The sequence below is a fragment of the Podarcis vaucheri genome (assembly GCF_965113315.1).
Source record: "Podarcis vaucheri genome assembly, chromosome: Z".
Taxonomy (NCBI): domain Eukaryota; kingdom Metazoa; phylum Chordata; class Lepidosauria; order Squamata; family Lacertidae; genus Podarcis; species Podarcis vaucheri.
In genome coordinates, this window is record NC_138758.1 from 47,213,908 (window position 1) to 47,230,905 (window position 16,998).

Genomic DNA, 16,998 nt, shown 5'->3' on the forward strand with positions numbered 1-16,998 from the left:
GTGGAACACATTTCAGCTACAGATTGATTGTGTGACTGCAGTACATTGTTTATTGCTTTCATTTTATGGATCATGTTAAACTGCTGTTTTAGGAGTTGTTTTAAAAGTCTGGAATGGATTAATCCATTTTGCATTGCTTTCTGTGGGAATGCGCGCCTTGGTTTTGGAACACTTTGGTTTTGAAACAGACTTCCAGAATGGATTAAGTTTGAGTACCAAGGTGCCACTGTATGTTGGTAGCTGCCCAGAGTGCTGGAGCAACCCAATAAGATGTGTTGGATATAAATACAGTGGTGCCTCGCAAGACGAAATTAATTCGTTCCACAAGTTTTTTCGTCTAGCGAATTTTTCGTCTTGCGAAGCACGGTGTCGGAAAAGTTTTGGAAAAGCTTCAAAAATCACCAAAAACCTCAAAAAAGGCTACCACACCGCGTTCTATGAGTTGCTCCTCGAAGTCAAGTTGCAACTGTATTAACGGTGTTAAGAAAAAGGAAACAAACTTGCAAGACATTTTCGTCTTGCGAAGCAAGCCCATAGGGAAATTCGTCTTGCAAAGCAGCTCAAAAACCGCAAAACCCTTTCGTCTAGCGAGTTTTTCGTCTTGCGAGGCATTCGTCTTGCGGGGCACCACTGTAGTAAGATTATCATTATGGAATGGGACATCCCTATTTTCATCAGAGAAATGTTGGAGGGTATGAGATATGTGAAAACAAGATCCAGTTATGAACCCCTTCCCACAATCACTGTGATTGGAACACCCTGTGATTAAATCTAGAGCTGTCTGTCAAAGTGAAAGTTCCCTGCATCCCTTCCTTTCCTGAACACTGGGTGTTTCCCCAGTCATCTTTCTTAGGGTGGGGTTGGGTCAGGATGGGTAGCTATGCTTCGAGTTTTTATGCAGCCAATGTTACAGAGGTAAGTTTAATAATAATAATAATAATAATAATAATAATAATAATAATAATAATAATTTATTTGTACCCTGCCCATCTGGCTGGGTTTCCCCAGCCACTCTGAGCAGCTTCCAACAAAGACCAAAAATACACTAAGTTGCCACACATTAGAAACTTCCCTGAACAGGGCTGCCTTCAGATGTCTTCTGAATGTTTTTCTCTTTGACATCTGATGGGAGGGCGTTCCACAGGGCGGGTGCCACCACCGAGAAGGCCCTCTGCCTGTTTCCTGTAGCAAAGCTTCTCACAATGAGGGAACCGCCAGAAGGCCCTCGGCGCTGGACCTCAGCATCCGGGCAGAACCATGGGGGTGGAGACGCTCCTTCAGGTATACTGGGACGAGGCCATTTAGGGCTTTAAAGGTTTAGGGAACTCTTGCTTTTCAATACCTTCTTAGTGGCTTGATCCAATTCATAAACACAAGAATCTTCCACAGACACCCCCCCCCCCATTTACCTTGTAATTCAGTGCATACACAGATCTGGTGCACACATGTATTAAATACAAAAGAGGTGTTTTTTATGCAGGTGAATGCAGAAACATAAAGGAACACATATAAATATACAAACTGAAAATTACATTGGTACTAGAAGGAAACATATTTGTATTTATTGGTTTCTCTGATGCTTTGCAAGCGCCCCCCCCCCCCGCAGAAACGCACACAATGCACATGATAACTGTGTAAAAAATGTGCCATGCAGAATCATGTTAGTACTTAAAGCAATTTTGTTTTTTTGAAAGCCTGTTGGTAATCCCACTGCTTGTATCAATCACTGGGATTTTTTTCAGTGTGACATGTTTTATTTTGAAATCACCAGCCACCATCCTGTTTCCTGTACAATAGCACTGCCTGAGGGGTTGTGAAAGCATCCTTTTGCTCTCTAATTGCTGCCTTTCCAAATACCTCTTGCCCATACCTCCAGGCATAGACAGTGTGGGAAATTTTCCCCTGCACGATGAATCCTGAGACCTTTAAATAAAGCAGAAGAAATTTTGCCTCAGAAAGGTATAAGTACCTATCCAGAGACTGTGAATGCTTCGCTTTCATTGGAGTTTGGCTCTTCATGGGATATTTGGTGTTGCAAAAGTGGGCACTTTTTGAAAATGGAGATTCCCAACAGTCAGCTAGAGAGTTTATCAGAAAGAAAGATTTTTGTTGTGGAACAAGGGAGTAGGAGAGTCCTTTTATACCAGCTGGTTGTTTCTTTGAAAATGGAACAGAAAGCCACCAAAGGAAACAAACCCTGGTAAGAATGCCTCATTCTCCCATTCATCTGAAGAAAAGCTCTTGTGAGCATTCAGAATTAATCTTCCAAAACAGCTGCTCTGCTTTTTACCAGCACAGAGCTAAGTGACAATGTTTCAATACATTGTTAATATTTTGCCTTCGTTCTTCTTATTTTTGCTGTGAGTTTCACTCATACACCCTCGAGTATCAGGCTACCTCATGATTTTGCATTCACAGCTGAACATGGGAGACGCCTTCACTGGAGGACTTCAGCACAGTGGCAAAAACATCTGTTCCTCATGCAGAATGTCCTGGGTTCAATCATTAGCATCTGCAGGTAGGGCTAGGAATGCACCCTGTGTGAAGTCCTGATGAACCTCTGCCAGTCATTCTAGAACAGGGGTAGCAAATGGGTGCCCACCAAATGCTGTTAGACTCATCAGCTCCAGCCAGTATGGACAATGTTCAGGAACAATTGCAGTCCAACAACATGGTGGGGCACCAAATTAGTTTTACTTCTAAACTAAGTGTAACTAACTTTGTGCCCCCGCACCCATATGTTGTGGGACTCCAGATATCTTCCATAGCAAGCTAGATGGACCAATGGTCTGATAAGGCTGCTGCCTACATTCATTAAAAAAAAGCATAGTTTTTTTTAAAGGTGATCCAGAGTCAAGAAATGTGAGCTACAAAACTGCAGCCTTCCAGGGAAAGAACCTTCCAGCTGTGACTTGGCACCACACACCCTACTGGTTATTGGAGCCCCCTGGGCAGGCAGGAGTGTAAAGGATTCCCTTTCCAGCTGAGCCTTGCTGAAGCAACCAGTCTACCTTAGCTGTAGCGTTCCTCTCATTTCTTTCCTCACGCCTTTTGTTTTGCACTCTGATCCTGATTGTTCTGCAGATGTGACTCTTTGCTTGTTCCCTGTTTCTGTTTTCTGTTTTAATTGGGGTGTGTGTGTGTGTGTGTGTGTGTGTGTGTGTGAATGGAATGCAGTCGCTAGTTTATGCAACAGAAGCACTCCAAACTGCAACATTTTATTGCAGCTGCCTGTGTAATGCATTTTCTACAGCATTTTCTACAGTGTCTCCCCCCCCCCCTTTAGAACAGGGAGGGGACTCTGTTCAGCCATTTTAGTTGTAAGATGGAGTCTATATTTCTTTTTATTCAGTGTACCATATCCTCACTTCCTGCTGTCAAATAGACATCTTGTTGCCAGGGGCAAAGGGAGAGTGAAGGAGAAATGAGAGGTGATTGACAGAGCTACCCCAGAAGGAAACGAAGGGAGAATCTGTCTGCACTCCTCTCTTCTTAAGACGCCATCCATTTGGGAGTCGCTTGGCAGAGATCTGGTCGTCGCTGGTGGAAGCTGCTTCTGCAGCTAATAATTCTTTGTTTTGAGCTGGATCAATTATTGATGTGACATTAGGAAAATGAACACTCAACGGGGGGCTTGCCAAATCATTGAGACAGTTTCTGTTTGCTTCAGTGCTGCCCTTTAAAAACACTGCAACTCCCATCAAGCTAAACTCCACATTTCTCAAGCCTTTCTTCGCTGAAAGATAGCAGTGCTGCTCACTGTGAACAACTCCCATCATGCTACAAAACGCTTCCCCCTCAAGTCCTAACTGAAAGGTAGCAGTGCTGATAACTTCAGAGTGGGGCAGAGAGAAAAACAGCTTAAAGCAGCTGAACTTCAGTCCTAAAGGAAATCATTTGTTGTTGTTTTTCTAACTGGATGCACTGGTGCCATTTTATTTTTTTTGCAAAATTGCTAACTCAGTAATGAAACATTTGTGCAAGTGAACAGTGAGTTTGCATGGCCTGCATAAATCTGCCTGTATACTTTCCACACCTGTTTTGTCCCATAGAAGCACACTTAATGCGTGGGTCAGACTATTTTATGTCTGTGCCCAGCTAAAACTCTCTCCTCCTAGGGGTGTGGGTTTCAACATCACTTGTGGGATCCTGCAACGTCCAGGTCTGTCCCCAATGTCCTATAACATTTTTATGAACCCACTGGGCACAACCATCAGAATATTTGGGGCCTGGTAGTCATGTCTGAACTGAAATCTGATGGTGGTAATGGGCTAATACATTGAAGGTGACTCCTGACCATAGCTGTCAACTTTTCCTTTTTCTTGCGAGGAATCCTATTTGGAATAAGGGAATTTCCCTTTAAAAAAGGGAAACGTTGACAGCTATGCTCCTGACAGCATAGATGAGCTGTCAGTGGACATTTCTTATGTCCAGGAATGATGTGGCTGTCCTGTTCTGGAAAGAGATATACTTCCCTGAAAGAGCAGCTACGTAGGCTGTGTGAGTTATTAGACACATCATTGTCACTGGAGACCCAGGAGATGCCTGTGGAATTGACTTCCTATTTCAGGTCTGGCTGCTAACTAACTACAGCCAGTTCTAGACTGAGATTGCCTGGCTGTAGCTTTGCGTGCTCTAGTAAACTCCCATCTGTACTACCATAATGCCCTTTATGTGGGGCTTCACTTGGAGACAGTCTAATAACTGCGTTTAGTGTTGGGTGACGTTGCTAGAGTTGCAAAGGTAAAGGGACCCCTGACCATTAGGTCCAGTCGTGGCTGACTTTGGGGTTGCGGCACTCATCTAGCTTTATTGGCCGAGGGAGTCGGCATACAGCTTCCAGGTCATGTGGCCAGCATGACTAGGCCGCTTCTGGCAAACCAGAGCAGCGCACGGAAACGCCGTTTACCTTCCTGCCGGAGCAGTACCTATTTATCTACTTGCACTTTGACGTGCTTTCGAACTGCTAGGTTGGCAGGAGCAGGGACCGAGCAACGGGAACTCACCCCAGCGCGGGGATTCGAACCGCCAACCTTCTGATTGGCAAGTCCTAGGCTCTGTGGTTTAAACCACAGTGCCACCCGCGTCCCTTTTTTGCTAGAGTTGTAGAAAATGCTTCAATAGGGAGCCATATTACACTTATTTTTGGTGATTTGCAATGGCTGGCTACACATTATTGGGTTCTGTTTAAGGCAGTGATGACAGGAGTCATCATCCACCAACATCTGGAGAGCCAGATTTAAGGAGCTACTGTTAGAATATAAAGTCATAAGTGACTTAAGACCTGGATATTTGATAGAGCATCTCTCTCCATGGACTTGTTTACACATCACTGAACATGCCCTTGGGATGGCCCCAGGCAACGGCGACAGTGGGGTCGGCTTGAGCGAGGAGGGTTGGCTCTAGCCTGGCAAGAGAAGGAGCTCCGTCACCTCCACCGCGGCTGCCCCAGACTCCCCTCCCTGAGAGTCTGACGGAGAATGACGGAGCTCCAGTCCGCGCTGCTACTGCGGAGACAGCTGCCATGTCAGTCAGGCGGGGCAACACAAAATGTTTAAGGTTATGCGTACCCCTGCGTACCCCCACAAAAAAAGCACTGGACTTAGTCAATAGAAGGTCATTAACACATAAACATGATAATAATAAGAATACTGCTACCAATAGTGGTTTACATCTCTACTCCATGACCTTTAGAGGATAAATCATTTCCCGCACCGCCTTTAAGTTTTGTTACATGAATTTGTAGAGCCTTACTAAGAAATTTGGATGTTCTAAAGAATATTTACTTCTCTACAATAAAAAACAGTTATTTGCAAGAGATGACCTTCCCTTCTGTGATCTTAACAATGGGTGGATGTAAATGTTTCTAAGATCGTTATGAAATTGATGTAATTGTGGCATAGGGCAATTGTGGCAGGTGCTACATCTGGGAGAGTTGTGCTAAATATGTGGTGTCCACTGACATTGCCTCTGGTTTCCAAAACTGACCAATAAAGTTGGCGATCATTAGGGGATGGCAGTATCACTGATGATTTCCAAGGTCTTGGGGGGGGGGGAATCTAATTAGTCTAGTGCTTTATTTTATTTGCTAGATTAATGTTTGTATTTGTTATGTACTGAGTGAATAGGATCCAAAATGCAGTAATGTGATTGGTCCTAGAACAATAGGATCCAAAATGCAGCAGTGTGATTGGTCCTAGAACAATAGGATTCAGAATGCAGCAGTCTGATTGGTCCTAGAATAATAGGATCCAGAATGCAGCAGTCTGATTGGTCCACACAGGAGCCATCCAATCCAACTCCAGGTGGAAGTGAATCCGCCACCTGATTGGCCTACAGGAGAATCCCAGAATTAGCCAATCAGGTGGGGCCCATTGTGTAAATAATGTATATAAAGCAGACATTTCAGGGGAACTGGCATTCCTCACTACTATGAGCTGAATAAGAGCACGAAATCCACACTTGACTCAGAGTATATTTCAGTATTGCTTTGTTTTGTTCCGAAACACTTTGGGACCTTTCAGTGATAGTGGTCAATATCATCACTAGCATCAAGAACAAATTCATTGTGCTAAGTTGCTAGCTACTAGCCTTGACAACATCCAGGTAAATTCCAGAGAAATTTTTAATTACAAATTGCAATTATTATATTTATTTATTTATTTATTTATTTATTTATTTCAAACAAATGATTTGCTTAAAAGTCTCTCACATGGACTGTCTTGATCTTTTAAATTTATTTTGCTTTGGGTTTCTTTGGAGCAAAAACATACATTGATGAATCTGTCAATTTCTCATTTTCCCAGTCTTAAGTTCACATTTCTGCAGCAATTTGTGATGTACCTAATGAAAATTTGTCAACATTTCAGTATGAATTTCTCCTAATAAATGTGTTTGTAATCAATATTGACTGTCATAGTACTTTTGCAAGGCATTTTCCCTAACATAATGCATTTTTGTATGTGATTTTCATGAATATATGCATTTTATGCAGACTTCCTCCTAATATGCCGTTTCCCCTCTACACAGAGAACTACAATGTAAAAAAATGGTGGTATGAATATAAGGATAATTGTGTTCAGGTTCATGTTTTAGTTGGTGCCAATCAGTAGATATTCATTAAAACAAAAGCAAGATAGAGTTTCTGCCCCACCTCTAAGTGTATAGTACTGTTCTAGAGGGCCCAAAAGGGGGGAGGTCCAGTAAAGATCAGATGATTCTTTGAGCAGAAAAATTCTTAATCTAGACAAAGTGTTTCTCAAGAATTTCCTCCCTCAATACATAATTATGTTCTCCACCTGATTCAGGTTACAGCTACAGCTCCTTTGGGAGACAACTTGTTTGCACTTGCCATCCAACAAGGCAGAAGGAATAATATGTAAGGCTAATTGGAGAAAAGTTCTAGGCAAGAGGAAGAATGTCAATTTTTTAACGCTATCTACATCTTTGATGTCCCTTTTGAAAAAGACAATACGACTGAGAGAATTTAAAGTCTTGCAACAGCCTCATATGATCTACACATTGGCCTTCATATAACCTGTCCCTAAATTCTTTTTATGCTTAGGCAGTCCCAAAATACTAAAGGGAAATTTCACACCTGTGATAGACTGTGGATAATACCATTTTGATTTTCCATTGTACTTTTGGGGGCAGAGGGGAGGCTGTTGTACAGTGGTACCTCAGGTTACAGACGCTTCAGGTTACAGACGCTTCAGGTTACAGACTCCGCTAACCCAGAAATAGTACCTCGGGTTAAGAACTTTGCTTCAGGATGAAGTGGGAATGGGAGGCCCCATTAGCTAAAGTGATGCTTCAGGTTAAGAACAGTTTCAGGTTAAGAACGAATTAAGTTCTTAACCCGAGGTACCACTGTACTAACCATTTCTCTGAAGTTGTGTGTGTGTGTGTGTGTGTGTGTGTGTGTGTGTATGTGTGTGTGTGTGCTTTTATGCCTTCTAAGGATGTGCACTCAAGTCCTGAACCAAACCAGGCCATTTTGTGGGGCTGCGGGTGTGAATCCAGGGCATCACTCAAATTTAGACAGCCCCAGATCACTGTGGGTCAGATAGTCCAAAGAGATCCAGGACTGTTTAGGAGAAGAATGGTAGACAGAAAGGAGAGAGAGGCAGTGAGTGTGGAGAAGAAGAAGACTCTGACTTTGAGGGACCTCCTGGCTGCATTTTCCTGAGATAAGGGAGAAGTGGGATTGGGTTGGATGCCTTTGGATGCATGGCATGGGCTTTCTCTCCCAGCTTCTCCTTCTTCCTACTTAATGTCCAGCCCCATGAAGCAGCCTGCCCGCTCCTCCCTGAGCTGCTCTTTGGAGCTGGGGGGACCCGGGCTTCCCCCGCCAGCCCCAACAAGCTCCTGAGCAGCTCTGGGGTAGCCCGCGAAGCCTCCACAGGGCAGCGGGATGAAGGCTCCCCACTGCCCTGCAGAGGCTTTTCAGGCTACCCCAGAAGCCAGAACAGCTAGAGAGAGTGCTGAACAGCGCTCCCTCTAGCTGTTTTAGCTTCTGCCTTAGCGGCGCAAAAAGCCCCCAAGAGCCACACACACACACTCCATGTGGCTCGTGAAAGGGAGCGTTGAGCAGAGCCTGGGATGCATACAGTCTCTGCTCAGCGCTCTCTTTAAATAATATTTTTTAATTGAATTCCCCCTCTAAAAACTAGGTCTCCCTGTGGTCAGGTGCGCCTTATGGAGCGAAAAATACGGTAGTCCTTGGGTAGTTTGCACTACTACTAAGAAGGCCTTCCATGACATTTGCACTGTTTGGTTCTACACGGGAGGGCAGGTTAGAAATCTAAATAACAACAGCAATAAGCATTGGAAAGGTGATTCAGTGAGTGATCACAGCAAGCTTTATGCGTTGTGAAAGTAAATGCCAATGGAATCAGCATTTGGGCTATGCAGCAATAATGTATCTTGCTTGGCTGAGTAGTTCTTAAATTATTGATCCCATTTGTCTCTCCCCCCACCCTGGTTGCCTTTCTGGCATCAGAAGGGCTTTGCAGCCAATTCACAGACTCTGGTGCAATGAAATTTACAAATGTGTAAAGCCGCATGGGTCAGGCTCCTCTGCAAATAATGGATGATGATGTGGGGAGTTGGCGTCTCGCTTCTTCAGTTCCTACATCTCATTTCCTTCCTGTCAGCTGCTCTCTTGACAGCATCAGCACTGCACAATTGACAGCTTCTGAAGGCATCATTTCTGACAATCCTATCTGGAGCTTGAATGGAGGCCATGATATACAAAAGTCAAAGGAGGGTTAGAGGGAAACTTGGCATACCAGCAGCTCTGGATGATATCCACTTTGCTCTGGGTTTTTCAATCTCTATCTCTTGCCTCAAGCACGAAGTGTATGACTTGCCAATGACCTCCTATGTGCCACAGCCAACTGCCTTTGGTGTGTCCATCACCCTCAGCAGCATCCAGACTTCTGCGCAAAAGTACAGCTGAGGGCTTAGAATCTGCGTTTGGCCTATTTCCCCATAAAGCTTTCTATTTGTTTGGGATCTGGACGAAAAAGGCTTCCCACAATGATGGAGATGATGTCTAAATTGTCCAGCCTTCCCCGTTTCAGAGCTGTTCATTTTATCTCTTTTATATGAAGGGTGGGAAGCCTCTTCCAGCTTGAGGGCCAAATTGTCGGTATCTTTCGGGGATTGAGATGCCAGCTGGCTAGCCCCCAGCTGGATCATGCCCTTCCAGCCATGACGATCCCCCAAACTCTGGTGCAATGTAAATCAGCAACTCAGACTTCAAATACCTGAGCACGCTATATCAGCAGAGTATGCTGCACAAACAGAACAGGCGTGAGGCTTGTGAAAACATACTAAAAGCTAAAGATTTATTAAGCATAAATCAGGACAAAGAAAACATGTCGTATCCCTTTCTTCTCCTCAGAGAGACAGAGTAAAGCAAAAGCTATACATACAATAGAAGTTCCCAGCAAGCTGTGCTGGCATGTAAACAGACATGTGACATGCAACAGTTCCATGTCTGCAACTAAAGGTGGAATGGAATTTTCCAACACAAATCCCCTTCTGAGCAACCTTCTGAGGGCCACATGTCTGGTGGGACCAGACGTAAAAGTAGGTAGAGCAATGAATGCAAATTTCCTCCCTTTATGCAGCAGGCTGGTTTCTACAAACACTCACATACCCCTCTCCATCCTCCATCAGGGCAAGCAAGAAGCAATTATCAGAGTTCAGTGACACATTCCAGGCAGGTGGAAAAGTTCAAGGAGGGTGCAAATGAGGATCAGTAGGGAGTGTGGTTGAGGGTTGGGTTTGGAGTAATAAGGGCCAGATAGACTTGGAAGGTCTTGCCCGGCCTTTGAGTCTGAGGTTTCCTGCCTCTGCCTTAAATGAATTGGATGTAGGCTGAAATTTAATGTCACTTTGCTCTGTACCATAGAACTTATCTGAGAGCTCTGCTGGATTTATTTGGACAACTTATTTCTGTATCTTTATTCATAGTGGCCAGCCAGATACCCCTGGGAAACCCAGGGAAGGGACACTGGGGCTCACCAGAGAGCCAGTGTGGTGTAGTGGTTAAGAGCAATAGACTTGTAATCTGGTGAACTGGGTTTGCATCCCCACTCTTCCACATGCAGCTGCTGGGTGACCTTGGGCCAGTCACACTTCTCTGAAGTCTCTCAGCCTCACTCACCTCACAGAGTGTTTGTTGTGGCGGAGGAAGGGAAAGGAGAATATTAGCTGCCTTGAGACTCCTTAGGGTAGTGATAAAGCGGGATATCAAATCCAAACTCTTCTTCTTCACTCACACTTCCACTCAACCTGTATTCTCATTGTATTGTGTACCAATTAATCCCCACCCAGTGCAAGGCTGAGATCTTTTCTTGTCATTCTGAGGCTATGCCTTGCAAAAATCTGATCTTACCTGCTGAATTGGATCCTATCAGATGTACAGAAAATTCGAAAAGAGATTTTTCTTAACCAAGATTAGGTTCGGCGGGTAGAATGGGTTTTCACAAATCACAGCAATGGAACAATGAGAAAAGCTCTCAGACCCAGGGGAATTAATCAGTACACAATACGACCAAACTACAGATCAAGTGAAAGTGTGGATGCGCCTTTAGTGCCCCTCCCCTGGGCTTCCCAGAGGCATCTGGCTGGCCAGCATTAATAGAGGTACAGAAATAAATTGTCCAAATAAATAAATGCAGTAGGGTTCTTATTTCTTCAAAGGATACTTTTAATATTTCTTTTTATGTATTTAATCAAAAAAATGATCAGTAACATTGAAATAATGCAGTAACAATACAATTGCATTAAAATTAAATGGACACACGTAAAAACAAACAAAAAGAGGATACAATTCTGGGTTGTCGCATTCACAATCCCTGGGAGAAACAATAATTATTATTGATACATGAAGATAAATGTTTTATGTTTTCCCCAACCAGACTTCCAAATGTGGTGAAATCTGTGCATAATGTCTAGCTTTATAGATGCTTACGCTTGACATTCATTCATTTCATTTCATTTTCTTTCATGCATTTAGACCTTCCCACACTAGCTAAGAAAAGCCAATAAGATAAACAAAGCAATTCAAAACATCTGGCCTCTCTGTCCTTTCTCAAGCTGATGGACTTGGATCATAAACCTTGGAGAAGGCTCCATTCTCCAGTCCCATTCATGCACATGGAAAAGGGTTCTTTAGATCTTCCCTCCCTCCACCATCACTAATCTCCATTTGCTCCGCCCCTTTCAATCTCCCCTTTTTCTTCAATGGGATTTTTGAACTCATCCTAATCAAGAAAACCTTGCTTTTAATGAAAGTGGGAGTGGGGGCGGCGGCTCTGGAAGGGGTCTCCAGTGCTGCTCATTTCACCAATCCAAACCCTTTTGATAGAATGGAATCTCTTTAGCTTCTTGGTTGATTTTTTAATGGTGACAGATGTACTGATCGCCTTTCAGTCATCTGTCATTTTCACTATCACCCACAGTTTACCTCTGGAATCAGTTTAGGGAAGAAGTGAGTCTTTTAATTAAAACAGTCTGTTGTGATGAATCTGTTATTACAAAGTCTTACCTATGTAAAACATTAATAATACAAATTTCATTTGTTTATGTCAGCGTTGAGCATTAATTTTTAATGGTGCAATGTATGAGTTATGAAAGGCATTAATGCAAAACAAATCACCAACTGAGCGAGGGAAGGAAAATCCATTTATTTCTTTTTTTTTCTTTTTTAGGGCAGGCAGCAGGAATGAAATATTATTGCGATTCAATCTAGGAAAATTGCATTTATTTATTTATTTTAGAGGGATTGAATGCTTTCTTGAAGGAAAAAAAATTATTTTTTAAAACAATCCAGCGAAAGCTGTGGTTTTATCAACCTGCTTAATATCAGTGCTAAATTGCAATAAGGATTGTATTCCATTTCGACCAATCAGAGCGCTCGCTGTGACCTCCAAGGAAATGCTTTACATGATTACACTGTCATCAGCGTGGAACACTCAAGGGGGGGGAGAGATCCAATATTCTTAGCAGATGTAAGAATGCAATATACTGGGCTCACAGGATAACCATGTCGGTTTCCTAGTGCTGCCTCAGAAGGACAGTTCAAGGACAACTTGACCTGATCCACACAAAAGACTGGCCAGGTGGCTGTTGGGAGAGAAATGCAGAAAGAAGAAAAGTGTCTTGGAAGGTTGCAAACTCGATTTTGCTACAGATATTTTAAAAAGAAGCTTGTATACAGAAGGCCCCAAGTTCAATCCTTGGCACCTCCAAATAGTTTCATTCATTCGTTTGATTTGAGATACCACTTACTTTTTCAAAGGTAAGTTGGGCAAACTCTCCTGCCTGAAATCCCGGAGAGCTCCTACTAATCTGTGTAGACAGAATTGAGCCAGATGGACCAATGCTCTGGCAATTTAAGGCAGGTTCCTACGCTCTGCAGCAATCGACTCGTGCTCATCCCTGTTCCCAGGTGTGCAATGCAGTATACTGGGGGTGGGAGGAGAGAGGCAGAAGTCTAGGAGGCTTTGTTTCTTTCTTTGTTTGTTTGTTTGTTATTCAGCTCTTGTTTAATGTTGCCAGACTATTTCTGGTCTTTCATCCTCAATGAACATCTGACACATTGAGCAATGTCCATCCCAACTATGAAACGCCCGCTTCTCTGTCTCTCTCCTGCTTCATTCTGTCTCCCTCCTTACCAGCTTGAGGAACTGCTGACTTTAGCAATAAAGCTGAAAATTTAATATCATGCTACAAGGCTCGACAACAAACCATCACCAGGTTCTATCAATACAGCTGCTCTCAGATCTACCGGCAATGCAAGGCAGAGAGAAAACAAGATGAATTTTTTCTGATATGAATTCTACAATATTGGATTTTCTCCTGCCCGCACCCAGAGCCCTTTGTACACATTCCAGCTTTTCCTTCCACATGGTACAGCAGCTCCATTTGCTGAGTGACAGGGCAGATGCCACTGGGTGGTGCGTCTCTGATGCTAGTCTTCTGCTCAGAGACATCTTTCTCTTATTAGAGAGTGGACTGGCACCCTTCCCCAGCAAAACAGACAGTATCCATCACCACACACTTTATAGTATACACAGCATACCCCCCAACATCCTCTGATGAAAGTAGGGATGTCCCATTCCATACTGATAATTTTACTATTTATACTCCACACATCTTACTGGGTTGCCCCAGACACTCTGGGCAGCTTCCAATATATATATATAAATATAACAAATAATTAAACATTTTTAAAAAACCTTCCCCATACAGGATTGCCTGGGAGCTTGGGAGTTGTATAACTCCATACCCTCCAACATTTCTTTGATGAAAATAGGGACATCCGAAGGAAAAGTGGGACATTCCAGGATCAAATCAGAAACTGGGACAGCTTCTCTAAATGAGGGACATTCCTGGAAAATAGAGACACTTGGAGGGTCTGGTATACAGTAGTATGATCAGGCATTTTGTGCATTTAACTTGCACAGTTTCAACTGTATGTGCTTGAAGGCCAGCTGGATGAAATCCCACAAGTTAAATACAGAGCTGGCACAATGAGAGTCCTTGCTTAGGAAGCAAGGCAGAAAGCTTAAAAGCTCTTTTTGCACTGGATTTTCCCAGCACAAAGGGCGCTTTTAAGCTCTCTGCATTGCTTTCCAAGCAAGGCTCTCTCTTTTTGCCAGGTTTGGGGTGCTCCCAAAAGGTCTTGTGGGAACTCAAACATCCCCAGATCTTACAAAAGTATCCCGGGGCTTCTGGAGAATAACTGTTGCCATCAGAATGTTTACTCAGAATTTCCTGTTTAGCAGGCTAAACATACCCACCTCCCTTAACCATACCTCATAAGGCTTGGTTTTCAGACCCTTTATCATCATGGTCACCCTCTTCTGCACACGTTCCAGCTTGTCAATATCCTTTTTAAATTGTGGCCTCCAGAACTGGACACAGTACACCTGGTGTGGTCTGACCAAGGCAGAATGGGGTGGGAATATTACTTCCCTTGATCAGGACACTATACTTCTGTTGATGTAGCCTAGAATATCATTAGCTTTTTTTTTGCTTCTGCATCACACTGTTGACTTATGTTATGCTTGTTGTCTACTAACACCTGAAGATCCCCCATTTTATATTTGTACAGCTGGCTTTTCCTGCTTAAGTGTAGAACCTTACATTTGTCCCTGTTGAAATTATTTTTCTTTGTTTTGACCCAGTTCTCAAATCAGTTTTGGTCATCTTGAATCCCAATTCTGTCTTCAACAGCATTAGCAGCCCCTACCAGTCTGATGTCATCTAAAAATTAATGAGGCTCAGAAAAGAACCCTGCAACACCCCACTTGTCGCTTTCCCCCGGATGATGAGGAACCACTAATGAATATTCTTTGGGTTTGGTCAATTAACCAGCTACAAATCCACCTAACAGTTACCTTGCCTAGTAAACATTTAACCCGCTTCTCTGCAAGAATGTCATGGGGGACTTTTCCAAAGCCTTGCTAAAATCAATATGCACTATGTCCACAGCATCCCCTGGATCCACCAAGCTTGTAACTCTATAAAAAAATATATATTATTTTTCTGGCATTACTTGCTTTTGAGAAACCCTTGCCGAGTCTTTGTAATCACAGCATCCTTTTCTAAGTGCACACAGACCAACTAAATTATTTATTATAGGTCCTTTCCTGGTGCTGATGTCAAGCTCAATGGTTGGTAGTTATCTGGGTCTTCTCCCCACCCCAACCCCCATCCTTCTGAAGATGTGGACAACATTTGCCCACTTTCAGTCTTGAGGGGCCTCACTTGTTCTCCAAGAGTTCTTGATTATAGACAGAGGCTCTGAGATTGACTCTGCAAGCTCTTTTAGTACCTTCAGGTGCAGTTCATCAGGCCCTGGAGATTTGAATTCATTTAAAGTAGCTAGATGTTCCCTTACCAATTCTTTTACTTTATTGGGCTTCAACTCTCTCCTTGCATTGATTATTCTGTTATCACCATGTTAGGCACTGGTTTGTCAATTCAGACGTTCAGACAATTCAGACCCCAAACCATAATTAGTGCAAATCATGGTTTCTGGTTCTGGATTACTGGCTGATCACACAAATCATGGTCTGTCAATTCAGATGTCAAGCCCAAACACTTAAGTATCCTTATCCATAATTGAATACGATTCTTGAATTCATGCATTCTCTGTTGGAAACAGTAAAAAGACCAATGAAGAGCTACGGTACTTAGAAATGTGCTGATTTTAAGTGGTGCCTGAAGAGCAAGGGACTTGTTCTACAGTGAAAATGTCAAGAGACTTTTCTTGCCAACAATAGATGTCTGAGCTTTCAGATTTGCTTCCTCAGACCATAGCAGAAGGGTGACAAGTGGATTTAGTGTGTTAAAGAAGCATGCCCTCTGTGCTGCTATGAGTTCTCTGTTTAATAAGAGCAGCCAAAATGGATTCAAAATTTTGGTGCCAAGAATTTCATTCAGGGAAAATTTGAGAAGGATTTGTTCCTAGAAATGTCCCAATTTTGGGGGACCAGTGCAGAATCATAGCCAAATACGGTAAGGGACAATAACTCTTTTTATAAAGGAAAGTCCTTTTAAAAGCACTTTGTGCTCTGGAGAAGGTAAGTAGTTAATGGTTGGTCTACACAGGGTAATGCACTGTTGAATTCCACCCTGAGGATTTTAAGTAGGAAATTTGCACAAATCCCTCTCCCTCTTCCAAGCCAATGGGAGACAGGGACTAGGTGCAGTCCCTCTCAACTGATTGGCAGGGAGCAAAGCAGGGATTTGGAGTGGAAGAGGAAAAGGGAAGGGGCTAGGATGGAAAACAAGAGGGTGTGAAGGTGGGACTGAAGCAGAAAGATAAGGAAGGTGGAAACAGTGGGGAAGAGCAAAATGAGAGAAGAGAAATGAAAGAAACCCCTTACAGGCAGAGAGATGGAAGAGAAAACCTTTCTATCAGGAGTAGGTATCAGAGGTACAAACAAATATGAAATGGAGGGGAGACTAAAAGAATGCAAGGAAATTCAGAGAGGCACTAAGAGGTCCCATCAAGGCTCTTTGGATGGCTTATCGTCACCCGTTAGAAATACAGCCATATTGCCAATGCCTGGGGTGAGTGAAAGAGGGCAGTACACCAACAGTCTCTGTGAAACACTTGAGAGCTTCTGCCAGTCAATGTAGTCAACACTTAGGTAGATTTATCCATAGTGTGACTAGGTTTCAGGCAGCTTCCTCCATTCCTAGGAGTTGCCCACCACACACACACACACCAATTATGACCTCAAACCCAACTTACATGACCCAACCAATGATAGACAAGGCTTACATGTGACTCCATAAATGGCAGCTGACTATGATGCAGCTTCCAGGGGCTGCACTCTCAAACACCTTATCACACTGTGAGGGGCCGGGCCTGCGTCCAGAGACCGTTGAGGGGAGGAGGAAGAGGGAGAGGGAGGATGTGAGGGAGGCTCCTCCTCAGATGCCTTGCCTGACATGGCCCATGGTGAC

The 16,998-nt window shown here is 43.4% G+C and overlaps 1 long non-coding RNA gene across 1 annotated transcript; it reads right to left on the reverse strand.

Moving 5' to 3' along the window:
• Positions 1-12,298: 12,298 nt before the first annotated feature.
• LOC309523903 lies at positions 12,299-16,647 on the reverse strand. The gene is made up of 3 exons (XR_014215680.1): positions 15,422-16,647; positions 14,319-14,457; positions 12,299-12,639 (listed from the first exon to the last, which is right to left on the reverse strand). It is a non-coding gene; the product is annotated as an uncharacterized lncRNA (long non-coding RNA).
• Between the last annotated feature and the right edge of the window lie 351 nt (positions 16,648-16,998).